The sequence below is a fragment of the Capricornis sumatraensis genome, chromosome 11, assembly GCF_032405125.1.
Source record: "Capricornis sumatraensis isolate serow.1 chromosome 11, serow.2, whole genome shotgun sequence".
Lineage (NCBI taxonomy): Eukaryota > Metazoa > Chordata > Mammalia > Artiodactyla > Bovidae > Capricornis > Capricornis sumatraensis.
In genome coordinates this window covers 96,516,995-96,535,251 of record NC_091079.1, presented here as the reverse complement: position 1 = coordinate 96,535,251, position 18,257 = coordinate 96,516,995, and the positions used below count along the sequence as shown (strand labels likewise).

At 40.2% G+C, this 18,257-nt stretch overlaps 1 protein-coding gene across 1 annotated transcript in view; it reads left to right on the top strand.

The window, feature by feature from the left end:
• The window catches only part of RALYL (RALY RNA binding protein like), a 421,185-nt gene that overhangs the window by 369,401 nt on the left and 33,527 nt on the right, over positions 1-18,257 (top strand). The gene's annotated exons all lie outside the window — the stretch shown is intronic.

The window sequence follows — 18,257 nt, the reverse complement described above, 5'->3', positions numbered from 1 at the left end:
AAGAATTATGGCAGGGTTGCTATGTCCGATGTATGAGCGAAATTTCAAATGGATAAGAACCGCTCTCTGCTTCCACTCCACTCCACTGGAGTAACGCGGTGGAGACAGACACCAACATGCCTCACACACACCTGGGAGCGATCAGAAAGGTGTCTTATTAGAGCGAAGAACATGCTCTTGGCCCACCTAGCTTGTGACACATCCAAGCCTTGAAATATAACATGCTGCTTTCGGTGAAGAACCAAATTTCACTTCCAAAAAGAGCCATCGAGTATCTTTGCAGAGAAGCAGCATGCAAAATCAGTGCCTGTTTTGAATATTTGAGCCCTGGGATAACGAAGAGGGAAATAGTAGAAAGGCTAAAAAGGGTAACTTTCCATACTATTCTAAATCAGGAGAATGGTGTCTGAAAACATATGTAATGTCATAAAAAATAATATTGATATAATCTCACATGAATTAATAAAAAGTAGAGCTACAAACTTCCCAACGAAACACATTGTTAAGTTTTTCTATGGACAGATCCAGAAAAATATAATTTGTTATGAGAGTATTATTCCTAAGATAGAGATAGCAGTTTTCCTTGCATTTCTTGAGGTTACAGTCTACAGAGAAGAGACAGACAATAGCAAGCAAGGTAAAATCTGAGGATTTAACACGGTAGGTCATCACTATGTCAAAGAATAAAGCAGAATAAAGCGACCGAGAAAGAGGAGAGCTGTGTTTCATGGCATGGTGCGTGGCCGCCTCTCTGACAAGGTGCTGTTTGAGCAGAGACCCCATGGAAGCAGGGGAAGGAGTGTGCGCGTGAAGCTGTCGGTGGCAGACCATCTGGGCAGAGAGAGGGGTCGGTGCAGAGACCTTTCCCTGGAACAAGGAAACCAGGGCCGCAGAGTGAAGAGGAAATGTGGTGGGAATAAGGCAGCGCCAAGGCAAGTTCCAGTGCCACCTGTTAGGTCCCTGTAGGGGGTTTCTAGTTACTTTGCATCTGTCCTTCAAGACAAGTAGAGCATATCCTTTATCCTAATTTTACTGATGGGTAAGCACAGAGAAGCTAAATCATCAAGCGAAGAACTGACTCATTGGATAAAACCCTGATGCTGGGAAAGGTTGAAGGCAGGAGGAGAAGGGGACGATAGAGGATGAGATGGTTGGATGGCATCACCAACTCGATGGACATGAGTTTGAGCAAGCTCTGGGAGATGGTGATGGACAGGGAGGCCTGGCGTGCGGCAGCCCATGGGGGCGCAAAGAGTTGGACACGACTGAGGGGCTGAACTGAACTGAACTGAAGCACAGAGAATGGTACATAGTTAGTAGGTGGAAGAGCCAACACTAAAGCCATGTTCCTTCATTCTCGTCCCTGTATACGCTGTCTACTCTAGAACATTGCCTTGTACCTTAGCACCATCAGAAATACTAAGGAAGAGCACTGTTGAGATACTTTGTTTTATACGAAGAAGTGTGAAAAATAGTTACACTCAGCACGGATGCTTCTGTTAACTAAGTTTGGTGCACTCAGAATTTAAATTAGCTAATCTAAACTAAATAGCAAATTACGTAAATTTACGTTTATTTCCCCATGTACTGACTCATCTATTTGTCTAATTCTTCTATGGATAAAAAAAATGTGAATTCCCTTTTTGAGTCTTAGTAATAAAAGAAAATGAGTTTCTGCAACAATCTCTAAACAATCTTATATGCTATTTTCAAAAACAAAGAAAGTTCTTGAATTTGGTTCTTGCTGTGGAAAATTGAGCATTGAATTGTCTGCTATGTTTATAGAAGACTTTTTTTTTTTTTTTTTTTTACCGTAGTAGTGTTAAGTTTAAATAGAAATATCTTGAGCATCTGTAGATGCTTTGCCCTGGAGTCACTCTTAGAATGCTGTTTAGCAATGGGAGTATTATTGATGTTTTGGCCATGGAAGTTCTACATTGTGAAAGAATATTCCAAGCTTTGCAGAGCATTCAGCATCCCTGACATTCAAACCTTCAAGTCCAGCAGCACTCTTCACTCTTCTTAACAACTCTATGTGTGCTTATGCACTTCTAAATTTTCCTTAAGGAATGTAACCACCCTGGTTTAGAACCAGTGGTTTCTGGCCACTCTCGGGCAAGTGCAGCTTTGTACAACTCAGCCACTTGATTGCCGTGAACCTCAGTGATGCAGCGAACAGTGATAGTTTCCTGGGGTTATTTTTATGCAAATACCTTGATCTTCAAATGGTTAAGTTGTTTCTGGCCTTTTATTTTTGATTTCTAATCCTCTTGGGTCATGGAGAGAGAATGTGAATTATAAAATCTTTTTTGAGTATCTTGGTTTCATAATAATGAGGTTTTGTGAGTGGGAAATAGAATCTATTTTCTGCCTTTGGTATAATACTGTGTGTGTCTTTCAGCTTGATGGTTGTATCATTGATACTCTGTAGACTTTGTTCTTTCGTGGCAACTTGATAAGTGAAATTCTGAAAGTGATTATTTAAAATTCTCTACCAATTACTGACCTTATGAAGGTCTTTTCCTGAGGTTTTGTTTCATATTCCATGTTGCTGGGCTAGTATTTATATGGTGTTTTACAGTTGTAGTTAAAGAATAGCTAACATTTTTTTTGATGTTTGTTCTATGGCGGCTATTGTTTTAAACACATTATTAATACATACATTTTCATGTATAAATTAAACATATTAATTCATTTGTTCTCATAACTGCCAATAACTGAAGTATTGTTATCATTCCCATTTTATAAGTGTAGAAAAGTTAAGTAATATACCTAAAGTCACAGAGCTGTTTAATAACAGAGCCCGGAACTATAGCCTGATTCTAGAGCGTCTGTTTCTAGAGTATAGAATCTTATGTCTGTGCCCTTTTTAGTAACGCTTCTCTAAAACTTCTTGGAGAATTGTAACTTTCACATTTATGTAATACTCCATTTTCTATCTGTCCTCTAGAATTTTGCTTTTTTCGAGACATTGCTTTTGGTCCTTTACTGATAAGACTCTCTTTTGGTCTGCATTTCCCTAGCCTACCTTTATTTTCCACCTTTCTTTGTCATTAGTTTCCCGGGGCACATGTGATAAATTATGACAAACTGAATGGTTTAACGACAAATATTTAGAGGTTGAACGTCTGAGATCAAGGTGTCCCAGAGCTCGTCTCTGTCTCTGGAAGTTCCGCGGGCAGTCTGAGACTGTCTTCTGGACAGTCTGCTCCATGCCTTTCTCCTAGCTTCTGGAATGCTGCAGTCCTTGGCATGCCTGGGTTTACTGACCAAACGCTCCAGTCTCCGCCTCCATCATCACATGCGCTTTTCCCGTGTCTATGTGTCTTTTCCTTTTCTTATGAACACGTTAGTCATGTTGGACTAGGACTCACTCAATAACTTCACTGGAATTACTTCTACAAAGATGTATTTTCAAATAGGTAACATTTACAGGTACTGGGATTAGGACTTATCTTTTGAGAGAACATTTTAAACAACACCACTATCACTTTATTTTTGCATAAACTTTTTCCTAAAGTAACATATATCTGGACCTTGTTTTTGAAAGCAATATGAAAGTCTTTGTTTTAACAGGGAAACTTAATTATTTTACGTATGTTTTACTCACTAGCCTGTTAGATTAGTTTATATTTCGTCCATCCTAACTCCAAGTATTTAAATTCTCGTTTCCTCTTTTCTTCCTTTCCTTATGCTTGTTTAATGAATTTGCTTTTAATTCTGTCTCTTCCCTCACTACAGTCTTAATCTGGATATTCTACTACACCCTTCTTTTTCATTAGCGACTATAATAACATATTACATTTTTATAGATAAAACTATTTTATCTATTTCTCTCCTAAAATCAAACAATACCTATTCTAACTTGCATTGAAGACATGAATTTTAGAAAGCTTGTACTTCACCTCATCACTCCCAAACCACCTATGTCCCCTCCCTCTTGAACCTTCCTCCCAACCCCCACCACGTCCCACCCCATAGGTTGTCACAGGGTGCCTGGTTGAGCTGTGTTGTACAGCAACTTCTCACGAACTATGTTTTGCATACGGCACGTGTATATTTTTCAGCGCCACTCCCTCAGTTCCTCCCATCCTCTCCAGCCCCCACTGTGTCCACAAGTCTGTTCTTTATGTTGCATCTCTATTCCTGGCCTGCAAATAGGATCCTCGGTACCATTTTTCTAGATTTCATGCATATGCATTAATGTTTGATATTTGTTTTTCTCTTTCTGACTTACTGCACTCTGGATAACAGGCACTACGCTCATCTACCTCACCAGAACTGACTCACATGCACTCCTTTTCATGGCTGAGTAATATTGCATTGTATGTATGTACCACGACTTTATCCATTCATCCGTCAACAGACATCTGGGTTGCTTCTGTGTCCTGGCTACAGTGAGTAGTGCTTCAGTGAGCATAAGGGTACATCTGTGCTTTTGAATTACGGTTTTCTCAGGCTATATGGGGCTTCCCAGGTAGCTCAGCTGGTAAAGAATCCACCTACAGTGCAGGACACTCCGATTTGATTCCTGGGTTGGGAAGTTCCCCTGGAAATGGGATAAGCTACCCACTCCAGTATTCTTGGGCTTTCTTGGTGGCTTAGATGGTAAAGAATCCGCCTGCAGTGTGGGAGACCTGAGTTGAATCCCTGAGTTGGGAAGACCCCCTGGAGGAGGGCCTGACAATGCACTCCAGTATTCTTGCCTGGAGAATTCTCAGGGACAGAGGAGCCTGGCGGGCTACAGCCCATAGGGTCCCAAAGAGTCAGACGTGACTAAACATAGCAAAGGGTATATGCTCAGCAGTGGGACCGCTGGGTCATGTGGTAGTTTTATTCCTAGATTTTTAAGGAATCTCTATACCGTCCTCCATAGTGGCTGTATCAATTTACATTCCCACCAACTGTGCAAGAGGGTTCCCTTTTCTCCACACCCTCTCCAGCATTTATTGTTTGTAGCTTTTTTTGATGAGGGCCATTCTGACTGGTGTGAAGTGATACCTCATTGTAGTTTTGATTTGAATTTCTCTAATAATGAGCCATGTTGAGCATTTTTTCACATGTTTATTGGCCATCTATATGTCTTCTTTGGAGAAATGTCTGTTCAGGTCTTCTGCATATTATTTGATTGGGTTTTTTTTTTTTTTTTTTCTGATATTGAGCTCCATGAGCTGCCTGTATATTTTTGAGATTAATCCTTTGTCAGTTGCTTCATTTGTAATTATATTCTCCCATCCTGAGCATTGTCTTTTCATCTTATTTGTGGTTTCCTTTGCTGTGCAAAAGTTTTTACATTTACTTAGGTACCATTTTTTTTATTTTTGTTTTTATTTCCATTACTCTAGGAAGAGGGTCATAGAGGATCTTACTGTGATTTATGTCAGAGTGTTATGCCTATGTTTTCCTTTAAGATCGTTATAGTTTCTGCTCTTACAATTAGTTCTTTAATCCATTTTGAGCTTATTTTTTGTTAGGGAGTGTTTTAATTTGTTCTCTTACACATAGCTGTCCAGTTTTCTCAGCACCAACTATTGAAGAGACTGCCTTTTCTCATTGTATACTCTTGCCTCCTTTATCAAAGATAAGGTGGCTATAGGTGCATGTGTTTATCTCTGGGCTTTCTATCTTGCTCCATTGGTCTATATTTCTGGTTTTTGTGCCAGTACCATACTGTCTTGATGACTGTAGCTTTGCAGTATAGTCTGAAGTCAGGAACATTGATTCCTCCAGTGCCATTCTTCTTTCTCAAGACCTGCCTGCATTCTTTGTATTTCTCTCAGTGGCAGATTCAGAGGCATTGCTTTTAGTAATGTTTGTTAAATTCTAAATATATATATTCAACAACTCCCTGCAATAATGTTTCACCTCACAATTATAGTGTAAAGAAAAAATGGTAAAAATAAAAGTGCAGTTCTTACATTAAATGAAACTACCCAGAGCACATAAATATAGTCTATGAATTTAATGGAGATGACGTATACTAACCTATCACACAGAGAGCAGAAATGTGTAAAAACTAGAGATGGAGAACAAAGAAAAAGAAGGTTAAATATTAGGCTTAACTGTGCTTAGTCTCTCAGTCGTGTCCGACTCTTTGTGACCCCATGGACTGAAGCCCGCCAGGCACCTCTGTCCGTGGGGATTCTCCAGGCAAGAATACTGGAATGGGTTGCCATGCCCTCCTCCAGGGGATCTTCCCAACCCAGAGACCAAAACCAGGTCTCCCACATTGCAGGTGGATCCTTAACCATCTGAGCCACCAAGGAAGCACTAGGTTCAACTAGCAGGCCTCTTCTAAAGAGATCTTTGTCATGAGGGACAAGCATAAGAAATGAACATAAAGTTAGCATCAGTATCTGTTCCTCACAGGCTGTGGTTTTTCACAGTGGTTTTGATTTGCATTTCCCTGATGATTAATGATGTTGAGCATCTTTTCATGTATCTGTCAGCCATCTGCATGTCTTCTTTGGGAAAATGTCTGTTCAAACCCTCCACCCATATTTTAATCAGACTTTTTTTTTTTTTTTTTTGGCTATTGAGCTGTATGAGTTCTTTGCATATTGGCCTCTTATCAGATATGACTTGTAATTATTTTCTCCCACTTATTAGGTTGCCTTTTTGTTGGGGTTTTTTTTTTTTTTTTTGGCTGTACAGAAGCTTTGATGTTTGGTATAGTCCTTTGCTTGTTTTTCTTTTATTGCTTTTGCTTTTGGCATTATATTCAAAATATCATTGCCTGGACCTGTGTTGTGGAGGTTGCTGCCTACATTTTCTTCTGGGAGGCTTATGGTTTTAAGTCTTGCATTCAAGTCTTTAATTCATTTAGTTAATTTTGGGGTGTGGTAAAAAATAGTGACCCAGTTTCATTCTTTTGCGTGTAGTTGTCCAATGTTCCCAACATCATTTTTTGAGGAGGCTATTCTTTCCCCGTTGTACATTTTTTGCTCGTTTGTCGTAAATTAATTGGCCACTTATGTATGGGTTGTTGGTTTTCTGGGCTCTCTATTTTGTTTGCTGATCCACATGTCTGTTGTTGTGCCAATACTATTCTGTTTTGATTATTTATACGTTTGGAATATAGTTTGAAATCAGGGAGCATTATGCTTTTTCCAGCCTTGTTCTGCTTTCTTAAAATTGCTTTAAAGTCCCATTTTGTGGTTCCATACAAATTTTAGAATTGCTCATTATATTTTTTATTCCACAAACAATCTCGTCTTTCTCATGTGTTATCAATGGAAAATTTCTTCCTGTCTCTTTTCCTTTTGACACACATTTGCATATGTGGGCTCTAACTTCAGTCCCCTGTGTCCTTATCATTCTTTTTTCTTTGCTTGTTTCTATTTTTACTCTTTATTGTGTGATAGCTTCTTTCAACCTTTGCTCTCCTAATTTTGCTTTTTAGCAGTTTTACTAATAACACTTTTTTATTCAAAAATCAAGTTTTTAGTTCTAGAAATTCTTATTTTACTTTGCTCCTGTTTAAAGATTGCTGCTGCTGTGCTTTGCTCAGTCATGTCTGACTGTAGCCCACTAGGCTCCTCTGACATGGAATTTTCAGGCAAGATAGTGGAAAAATACTGGAGCAGGTTGCCATTTTCTACTCCAGGGGATCTTCCTGACCCAGGGATCAAACTCGTGTCTCTTGCATCTCCTGCACTGGCAGGTGGATTCTTTACCATGACGCCACCTGAGAAGCCTGATTAAGGGTTAAAGCCATGGCATTAACATTTCCTATCACTGATTTTGCTTCTTCAGTATTCATCTCCTCCAGTTATTTGCCTCATCTCTCTCTTGCAAAACGGGGCTTCCCTGATAGCTCAGTTGGTAAAGATTCTGCCTGCAATGCAAGAGACCCCAGTTCGATTCCTGGGTCAGGAAGATCCCCTGGAGCATGGATAGGCAACCCACTCCAGTATTCTTGGACTTTCCTTGTGACTCAGCTGGCAAAGAATCCACCTGCAATGCGGGAGACCTGGGTTCAATCCCTGGGTTGTGAAGATCCCCTGCAGAAGGGAAAGGCCACCCACTCCAGTATTCTGGCCTGAAGAATTCCGTGGACTGTATAGTCCATGGAGTCACAAAGAGTTGGACACGACAGAGAGACTTGCACTCTCTTGCAAAAACCTGCTCTGTTAGTCACTTGCTTTTTTGTATAATTCCCTGATATTGTGCACCTCAAGCTATTTTGGTCCGTCAGACAGTGAGAAGCTAAAAGTCAATGTGATTTCTAATCTCCTTGACCAGTAACTATCTTGGGCCTCTTTTATGACATGTGAGAAGACTTCTTTGCTCACCTGTATCAGTTCAGTTCACTTCAGTCGCTCAGTCGTGTCCGACTCTTTGCGACCCCATGCGACCCTGCAGCACGCCAGGCCTCCCTGTCCATCAACAACTCCCAGAGTTCACCCAAACTCACATGCATTGAGTCAGTGATGCCATCCAGCCATCTCATCCTCTGTTGTCCCCTTCTCCTCCTGCCCTCAATCTCTCCCAGCATCAGGGTCTTTTCCAATGAGTCAACTCTTCACATGAGGTGGCCAAAGTAGTGGAGTTTCAGCTTTAGCATCATTCCTTCCAATGAACACCCAGGACTGATTTCCTTTAGAATGGATTCGTTGGATCTCCTTGCAGTCCAAGGGACTCACAAGAATCTTCTCCAGCACCACAGTTCAAAAGCATCAATTCTTCGGCTCTCAGCTTTCTTTATAGTCCAACTCTCACATCCATACATGACTACTGGAAAAACCATAGCCTTGACTATACGGGCCTTTGTTGGCAAAGTAATGTCTCTGCTTTTGAATATGCTATCTAGGTTGGTCATAACTTTCCTTCCAAGAATACACTGAGCTGATTGTCAACTCAACAGTGCCTGTCCCCACAGGGAATTTCTCTAGGGTCGATGGGACCTCTGAGACTCTCCCGGACTATAGGCTGCAAGGTGTTAGGTATAGTCCTCATCACTCTAAGAGAATTTATAATGGGCTCCTCTCTTCCTGCCCAACCCACTCAGGGAAGATTAACATTCTTTCCAGTCTCCCAGGAGAGGCAAGTTAGCCCTTTTCTGAACATCTATAAACTTAGTGTCTTTTCTTGCCCCTGCATGTGCAAATACTCCAATCTCATGCCTTTTTTCAGAGGATATGAGGTCTTACAGGTATATGTGGATGTGCCTCCCATTTCCATGTCAGCCACAGTTTATTTTACTTTATTATTTAATTTAATATTATATTTTGGAGGTAAAGTCATCCAGGCATAGTGTGTTTCTATCCTTCAGAAATCCCCAAGTACTGAAAAATCTAATGACTTTTTTCTTACATTGGAATAAATCAGTAATGAAAGGATGTTTGCAGAAGCACAAATTGCCAAAGTCAGCTGCTGCTCCTGCTAAGTCACTTCAGTTGTGTCCGACTCTGTGCGACCCCATAGATGGCAGCTCACCAGGCTCCCCCATCCCTGGGATTCTCCAGGCAAGAACACTGGAGTGGGTTGCCATTTCCTTCTCCAATGCATGAAAGTAAAAACTGAAAATGAAGTCGCTTAGTTGTGTCCAACTCCTAGCAACCCCATGGACTGCAGCCCACCAGGCTCCTCCATCCATGGGATTTTCCAGGCAAGAGTACTGGAGTGGGTTGCCATTGCCTTCTCTGCCAAAGTCAGCTACTTGAGAACATAATCCAAACTAGCTTTCTGTAAAAACCATCTAGTAAAATAATTATTTGAAATTTATTATAGATGTATTAACTCTCAAATATGCTAATTTAAATAAAATTATTAAAATTTTAAGGCAATAGACTGAATAATTCTGTGTATGTTTCATACAGTTCTATGTATTTAAAGACTCAATTCACAAAAAATGCAGTTTAGTGTTATTATAGTGAAACATGAATCTAAACAAGATCTTGGCCTGAAAGGAGATCCAACCAGTCCATCCTAAAGGAGATCAGTCCTGGGTGTTCTTTGGAAGGAATTATGCTAAAGCTGAAACTCCAATACTTTGGCCACCTCATGTGAAGAGTTAACTCATTGGAAAAGACTCTGATGCTGGGAGGGATTGGGGGCAGGAGGATGAGATGGTTGGATGGCATCACCGACTCGGTGCACGTGAGTTTGAGTGAACTCCGGGAGTTGTTGATGGACAGGGAGGCCTGGCATGCTGCAGTTCATGGGGTCGCAAAGAGTCAGACATGACTGAGCGACTGAACTGATCTGAACTGAACTGAATTGGCAAGATTAACTAGACTCACAGTTGCATATTCTCTCTGAAAGTATATTAGCAGACTATATTATATATGGAAGTATGTGTATATAAGTATATATGAGTGAATACAAATATTAATTATTTGATAGTACTTTTACAATTAGTCTGGTCTGTGGGAACAATAATTTTCAAATTCAAATCACACATGAAAAACTTCAGTGAAGTGTGAAATATACTATGTTAATATTGGCTTAAGTTAATGACTATTTACTGAGGTATATATTTTGCTCTTTTATTAATAGCTATTTCCCAGGACTAAATGATTTGGTAAGTTTAGAGGAAGAAATTAATGTTATAGCTTAGGCAATTTGTCATTTCTTATTTCAGAATTTTTAATAATGTTTAATTCTACTGAGGAGAAAATCTATATAAAGAAAATATATTAGTGCTATAATTTGCCAAGGTTGAATACTGATAAGCTTTTTAAATGGATTGCTCTTTTAAAAAATTATATCACCACTAGGTATTTCTGTCCTTTTTCAAATCAACTTGAGCTAAAACTATAACCAGCTTGTCCCGTTCCACATCATAGAATCAGAAAATAAAGATGTGATGTTGCTAATAAACATTTTATAAAAGAGAAGACATAAACATCTATGAGCTTTGGCAGATGTTCTTAGTAGAAAAAAAATCAGCCTTCTGAAAAAAATATAATATTAAATAAATTTCTTTAAGTAATTAATTTAAATCCTAAGGTCTAGCAAGAGAAATCCCAATAAGTTTTTATGCCTTTGGAGTTCTGTTTTCATGACTTTGTCGCAGTGTTCGGCGACATAAGATCCTTGAAACACCTAAGAGGCAATTAAAGGCAGTCCAATTAAATTTAAGAAGTAACAGTTGACAACTTATCCTCAACACTAAGGAAGTGTTGTGTTGATTTTTCCCCCAAAATCCATATGATTTTAGTATAGAGTTGAAGCATCAATCAGAGAAACCAATGTTAATATCCAACAAAGTATCACTAAATATCCCTTTCCATCCATTATTTTGGCCAAGGTATTTATTATGCTTTCAAATATTTGGCCAGCAGGGTTAGAGAAGTCTTAATAGTATTGAGAATACTGAATTGAGCATAGAAGGATAGGTGAGTTTGGAAAGAAAATACGAGATACTTCCGTTTCCCTGAGTGGAGAAGAGCAAAGGCTTTATTCTCAGATTGTCTGGGATGGAATTCGTGTTGCACAAAACACTAATACTGTGGCCGTGTGGAAATCCTCTAATCCACGTGTGCTTCTATTTATTTTCTATCTGTAAAATGGAAATAATAATGCTTTATATATCACACTTCATCGTGGGAATTAAATGACTGATGCATATAGCGTTCTCAGGCAAGTCTTGTTAAACAGCGAGTGATCTGGTTTTATTCTCTCTGTTGGTAGCACAGCAGAGTGCAGCAGGGATGAGGGTGGGGTATGAAACTGCTGTAACTTGAATCCAGTCGTGGCTCTGCCCTTTGCAAGCTGTGTGCTTTGGGGGAAGGTTCTTTGTTTGCTGTGCCTTAGTTTCCTTACCTATAACATGGGAATGATAATCTCACCACTGTTTCCATACAGTGTGTGTGAGGATTAAATGAGTTAACCCGTGCATAGCTCTTAGAATGGTGTCCCCCATGATGAAAGTCTTAATTATAAGCCTTAGTAATAACAATATTGTTATTATTACTGTCCGAAGCAAAGATTTATCACTAGCAATGTCAGTTAACAAGCCAAGGATTAAACAAAACAAGAGATAAAGAACGGTTAACAGGAGAGTGAAAACCTGTGGAGAATGTTGAAGGATTGAAATTTTATCCAGGGCTGAGGGGAAAGACTCTCAGAAAGATGCTGTCTGATCAAAATGATATTAGTAGTTTAAGAAACTTATGTGATGGTTGTGTTCACGTGCTGAGGCTGCTGTAACAAAGTACCACACACTGGATGGCTTAGAGAACAGGAATCTATTTCCTCAGAGTTCAGGAGGCTGGGAGTTGGAGATCCAGGTGTCGGTCATGTTGGTTCCTTCGATGGGCCTGAGGGAAGCATCTGGGTACCGCCTGTCCTTGGCATGCTGGTGGGCGTCTTCTCCGAGTCTCCACGTCTCCGGCCTTCTGTATGTGTGTTTACTAGGGTTCTAGTCATATGGGATTAGGGCCTCCTGGGTCCGGTGACCTCCTTTTAACTCGATTACCTCCTTAATTGCCCTGTGTCTAAATAGACTCACACTGTAGATGGCCCTGGGGCTAGAACAGTCATATATAAGATTTGAGGTGGATGTAGAATTCATCACATAACACAGGGTTATCTAAATGTGGAGATCTCAGCATACACTTCAGCTCTTTACATTTTGATAATCAGCTTCTGGGATATGTTTTACTTGGCTCATCCTGGTAAACACACTGAATTTCTCAGACACACATGGCTTCACAGTCTGGACACTGATGAGCACTTTATATAAACAGAGTAGTAAGTCCTTACTAAAACCCCCACCTGATATTTAGATACACAGCAGCCAAACCAAAACAATTACAGTGTGCTTAAAATAAATAAATACATTTGTAAGCATCTGTGCTTGGCTTTTCCGCTAGGCTTTAATGTGGCTCATTTAACATAACCAGATTTTAAAACACAGGCAGAAAAGAAAGAAAATAAAATGTTCGATAAAATCTTTATATCAACATAGCCTTTGAGCATTTGAAATGGTCTTCTCAGTTCTACTGTTGTCCTTGTTCCATCGCTCAGTCGTGTCCAACTCTTTGAGACCCCATGGACCGCAGCACACCAGGCCTCCCTGTCCATCACCAACTCCCGGAGCTTGCTCAAACTCATGTGCATTGCAACAGTGATGCCATCCAATGATCTCATCCTCTGTCATCCCCTTCTCCTCCTGCCTTCAGTCTTTCCCAGCATCAGGGCCTTTTCTAATGAGACAGCTCTTTGCTTCAGGTGGCCGAAGTATTGGAACTTCAGCTTCAGCATCAGTTCTTCTAGCTCGGGATTGACTTCTTTAGGATGGACTGGTTTGATCTCCTTGCTGTACACGAGACTCTCAAGAGTCTTCTCCAGCATCACAGTTCAAAAGCATCAATTCTTTGGCGTTCAGCCTTCTTTATGGTACACTCTCATCCATACATGACTACTGGAAAAACCGTAGCTCTGACTATACAGACCTTTGTCAGCAAAGTAGTCTCTGATTTCTAACACACTGTCTAGGTTTGTCATTGGTTTTCTTCCAAGGAGCAAGTGTCTTAAATTCACGGCTGCAGTCATCTGAAGTGATTTTGGAGCCCAAGAAAATAAAGACTGTCACTGTTTCCATTGTTTTCCTATCTATTTGGCGTGAAGTGATGAGACCGGATGCCATGATCTTCATTTTTTGAAAGTTGAGTTTTAAGCCAACTTTTTCACTCTCCTCTTTCACTTTCATCAAGAGGCTCTTTAGTTCTTCTTCACTTTCTGCCATAAGGGTGGTGTCTCTGCATATCTGAGGTTATTGCTATTTCTCCCGGCAATCTTGATTAGCTTGTGCTTCATCCAGTCCAGCTTTTTGCATGATGTATTCTGCATATAAATTAAATATGCAAGGTGACAGTATACAGCCTTCATATACTCCTTTCCCAATTTGGAACGAATGTGTTGTTCCATGTCCAGTTCTAACTGTTGCTTCTTGACCTGCATGCAGGTTTCTCAGGAGGCAGGTAAGGTGGTCTGGTATTCCCATCTCTAAGAATTTTCCAAAATTTGTTGTGATCCATAGTCAAAGGCTTTAGTGTAGTCAATGAAGCTGAAGTTGATATGGGTTTTTTCTGAAATTCTCTTGCTTTTTCTATGATCCAGCAGATGTTGGCAATTTGATCTTTGGTTCCTCTGCCTTTCCTAAAACCAGCTTGAACATCTGCAAGTTCTTGGTTCATGTACTGTTAAAGCCTAGGCTGGAGAATTTTGAGCATTACTTTACTGAACTGAAATGAATTTAATTGTGTGGTAGTTTGAATATTCTTTGGCTTTGCCCTTCTTTAACATTGGAATGAAAGCTGACCTTTTCCAGTCCTGTGGCCACTGCTGTTTTCCAAGTTTGCTGGCATATTGAGTGCAACACTTTCACAGCATCATCTTTAAGGATTTGAAATAGCTCAACTGGAATGCCATCACCTCCACTAGCTTTATTCCTAGTGATGCTTCCTAAGGCCCACTTGACTTCACACTCCAGGATGTCTGGCTTTAGGTGAGCGATCACACCATCGTGGTTGTCCAGGTCGTGAAGATCTTTTTTGTATAGCTCTTCTTGTATTGTAGCCACCTCTTCTTAATATCTTCTGCTTCTGTTAGGTCCATACCTTTTCTGTCCTTTATTGTGCCCATCTTTGAATGAAAGTTTCCTTTGGTATCTCTAATTTTCTTGAAGAGATCTCTAGTCTTTTCCATTCTATTGTTTTCCTCTATTTGTTTGAATTGTTCACTTAGGAAGCCTTTCTTATCTCCTTACTATTCTTTGGGACACTGCGTTCATATGGTATATCTTTCCTTTTCACCTTTACCTTCACTTCTCTTCTTTTCTCAGCTATTTGTAAGACCTCCTCAGACAGCCATTTTACCTTTTTGCATGTCTTTTTTGGGGGATGGTTTTGATCATCACCTCTTGTATAAAGTCACAAACCTCTGTCCATAGTTCTTCAAGCACTCTGTCTATCACATCTAATCCCTTGAATCTGTTTGTCACTTCCACTGTATAGTCATAAAGGATTTGATTTGGGTCATATCTAAATGGTCTAGTGGTTTTCTCTACTTTCTTCAATTTAAGTATAAATTTTGCAATGAGTTCAAAATGTGAGCCACAGTCAGCTTCCAGTCTTGTTTTTGCTGCCTGTATAGAGCTTCTCCATCTTCAGCTGCAAAGAAAATAATCAGTCTGATTTCAGCATTGACCACCTGGTGATGTCCATGTGTAGAGTTGTCTCTTGTGTTGTCGGAACAGAGTGTTTGCTATGCCCAGTGCGTTCTCTTGATAAAACTCTGTTAGCTTTTGCCCTGCTTCATTGTGAAATCCAAGGCCAAACTTGCCTGTCACTCCAGGTATCTCTTGACTTCCTACTTTTGCATTCCAGTCCTCTATGATGAAAAGGACATCTCTTTTGGTGTTAATTCTAGAAGGTCTTGTAGGTCTTCATAGAACCATTTGACTTCAGCTTCTTCGGCACTAGTGGTTGGGGCATATGGTTCCACTGTAGCATTTATGTTTTCTCATTGTGCTCCACTAACAGCACCAGAAAAGTTATAATTGTTCTAGATTAGAGAGAATAAGAAAAAATAGAACTAGAACTAGAAAGAATAGGAAAGAAAATTGGAGAAGGAAGTAGCAACTCACTCCAGTACTCTTGCCTGGAAAATCCCATGGACAGAGAAGCCTGGTAGCTTACAGTCCATGGGGTCACAAGAGTTGGACACGACTGAGCACATTGTTCCAGAGTGGGATTATAAAAGTTTGTGAGCATTAATTAGGTCCAGTCAGTAAAACTGAACATTTCCAGCCTCTGTTTCTTCCCCTTCTGTTCTTTTCCTAGGTCTGGGCCCAAGAAGCAGATCCCTGACTACTCTAATAGTCTCTTACAGATTAATTTTCCTGACTCTGTATTCTTCCCCAATCTCATTAATTGCATGACCAGCTGCAAGATTATTCTAAACTAAATGCTTTGTCACTTCCTCACTCAAAATTCAAAATTACTCCCATTTAGCAGGTGAGGGCCCAAGCTCCTCATTGTAGTTCTCCAGGCAAATCTTGTCTCCCCTTCCTGGTTCTGCCATTCCCAGTTCTCAGCTATTCTTCTCCTAGCTTAATTGAACATGTAAATGTCTCTGGACTTGTGTTCATGTACCTCCATGTGAAAGTCCTTTCCTTTATGCAAGAAATGTGTTACCAACACATTATCTACCTCTTATAGACAAATAAGTGTCATTCATGGAATTACCTGTCTTTCAAATCCAACCGGGTAATGCCATTCTTGTGAAACAGGTTTGGACCGTCCTGTGGCACAAAGGAGGCATCTGTCCTCTAAAGTTAAACCAGTAATTCGTCTTCCTAATTAGGATACTTAAGGCTTTCTGCTTAACTTTATAGCTATTTCCATGAACATCATTCCACTTTAGATTACAAATTTGTCCTTCAAGTCACCTTTGCATTGCACAAAGTACATTCTCAAACATTCACAGAATGTGTGTCGCAGTATTCTTCTGGCTTCTTGTGTTTTGCTTTTTCTCTGCACGCTATGGTCGGCCGTGACCTACATCTTTAGAATCCTACTTAGCTGTTGTTGTTGTTTAGTCTCTAAGTCATGTCTGACTCTTTCGTGACTCCATGGACTATGGCCTGCCAGGCTCCTGTGTCCATGGGATTTCCCAGGCAAAAAAACTGAAGTGGGTTTCCATTTCCTTCTCCAGAGACATAATCTTTAATAATCAGATCTAATCTTCCCAAGCTTCCAGCTTGTCTGTATTAGGGAACAACTGCATAACAACAAGTTGATTTAAAATATTATTCTTAGTAAAAGAAATACTCCTGACTCATGTTATCTGCTACTCTATAGAAAAATAACTCATGGTGTTATATCCTCCACAACCCATCTTTAACGATGAATATTATGCAGAGTACAGAGGTGGGACTGGGAAAGAGTCTTGCCCAAGTCATGGGTTAGTATCATATTCCCTCATCACAGTGCTTCTGATGGAGAAAAGGCATATTTTCCTTTATTTTTTTCACACTGCCTGTTTGCCTGTCTATCCCCCATTAGATGGTCAATCCAAAAGTATTGCCAGGACTTACAAAAAGCTTTTAATAAACTTTGTTGGTCTATTTGAAGTTGGCATGAAGTGGCCATATCTGTAATACATAAGCATGCCTGCAGATTTTCTGATATTTGCTAATTCTGACCGTAGCTCAAATCATCAGCAGCTCATAGCCAAATTCAGGCTTAAAGTAAAGGAAGTGGGGAAAATCACTAGGCCAGCCAGGTACGACTTAAGTCAAATCCCCTATGAATATGCTGTGGAGGTCGTGAATAGATTCAAGGGCTTAGGCCTAGCAAACAGTGTACCTGAAGAACTATGGATAGAGGTCGTAATATTGCACAGAAGGCAATGAACAAAACCATTCTAAAGAAGCTTTACAAATAGATGAAGAAAAAAGAGAAGCAAAAAGCAAGGGAGAAAGGGACAGGTATATCCAACTAAACGCAGAGTTCTGGAGAACAGCGAGGAGAGACAAGAAGGCCTTCTTCAGTGAACGGTGCATAAAACTAGAAGAAAACAGCAGAAGCGGAAAGCCTGGAGACGGCTTCAGGAAAACTGGAGATATCAAGGGAACATTTCACCCAGAGATGGGCACAAGAAAGGGCAGAAATGGTAGAGATCTAGCAGATGCTGAAGAGATCAAGAAGAGATGGAAAGAATACACAGAGGAATTGTAAAAAACAAACAAAAAATGATCCTAATGGACCAGATTACTACGATGGTGTGGTCAGTCACCCAGAACCAGACATTCTGGAGAGCAAAATCAAGTGGGCCTTAGGAAGCACTGCTGTTAATAAACCCAGTAGATGCAACGGAATTCCAGTAGAGCTATTCAGAACCGTAAAAGATGATGCCATCCAGGTGCCGCATTCAATATGTCAGCAAACCTGGAATACCCAACAGTGGCCACAGGTCTGGAAAAAGTCAATCCTCATCCCAGTTCACAAGAAGGATAGTACTAACGAATGTGCTAACCATCAGATGACTGCACTCATCTCCCAGGCTAGTAAGGTCATGCTTACAATTCTGCATGCTAGGCGTCAGCATTATGCAAATGAGAACATCCAGATGTCCAGGCTCGGTTTAGAAAAGAAAGAGGAACCGGAGATCAAATTGCCAACATTCACTGGATCATAGAGATAGCTAGGGAATTCCAGAAAAGCATTCAACTCTGTTTCATTGACGACGCTAAAGCCTTTGACTGTGTGGATCATGACAAACTGTGGAAAGCTCCAAAAGAG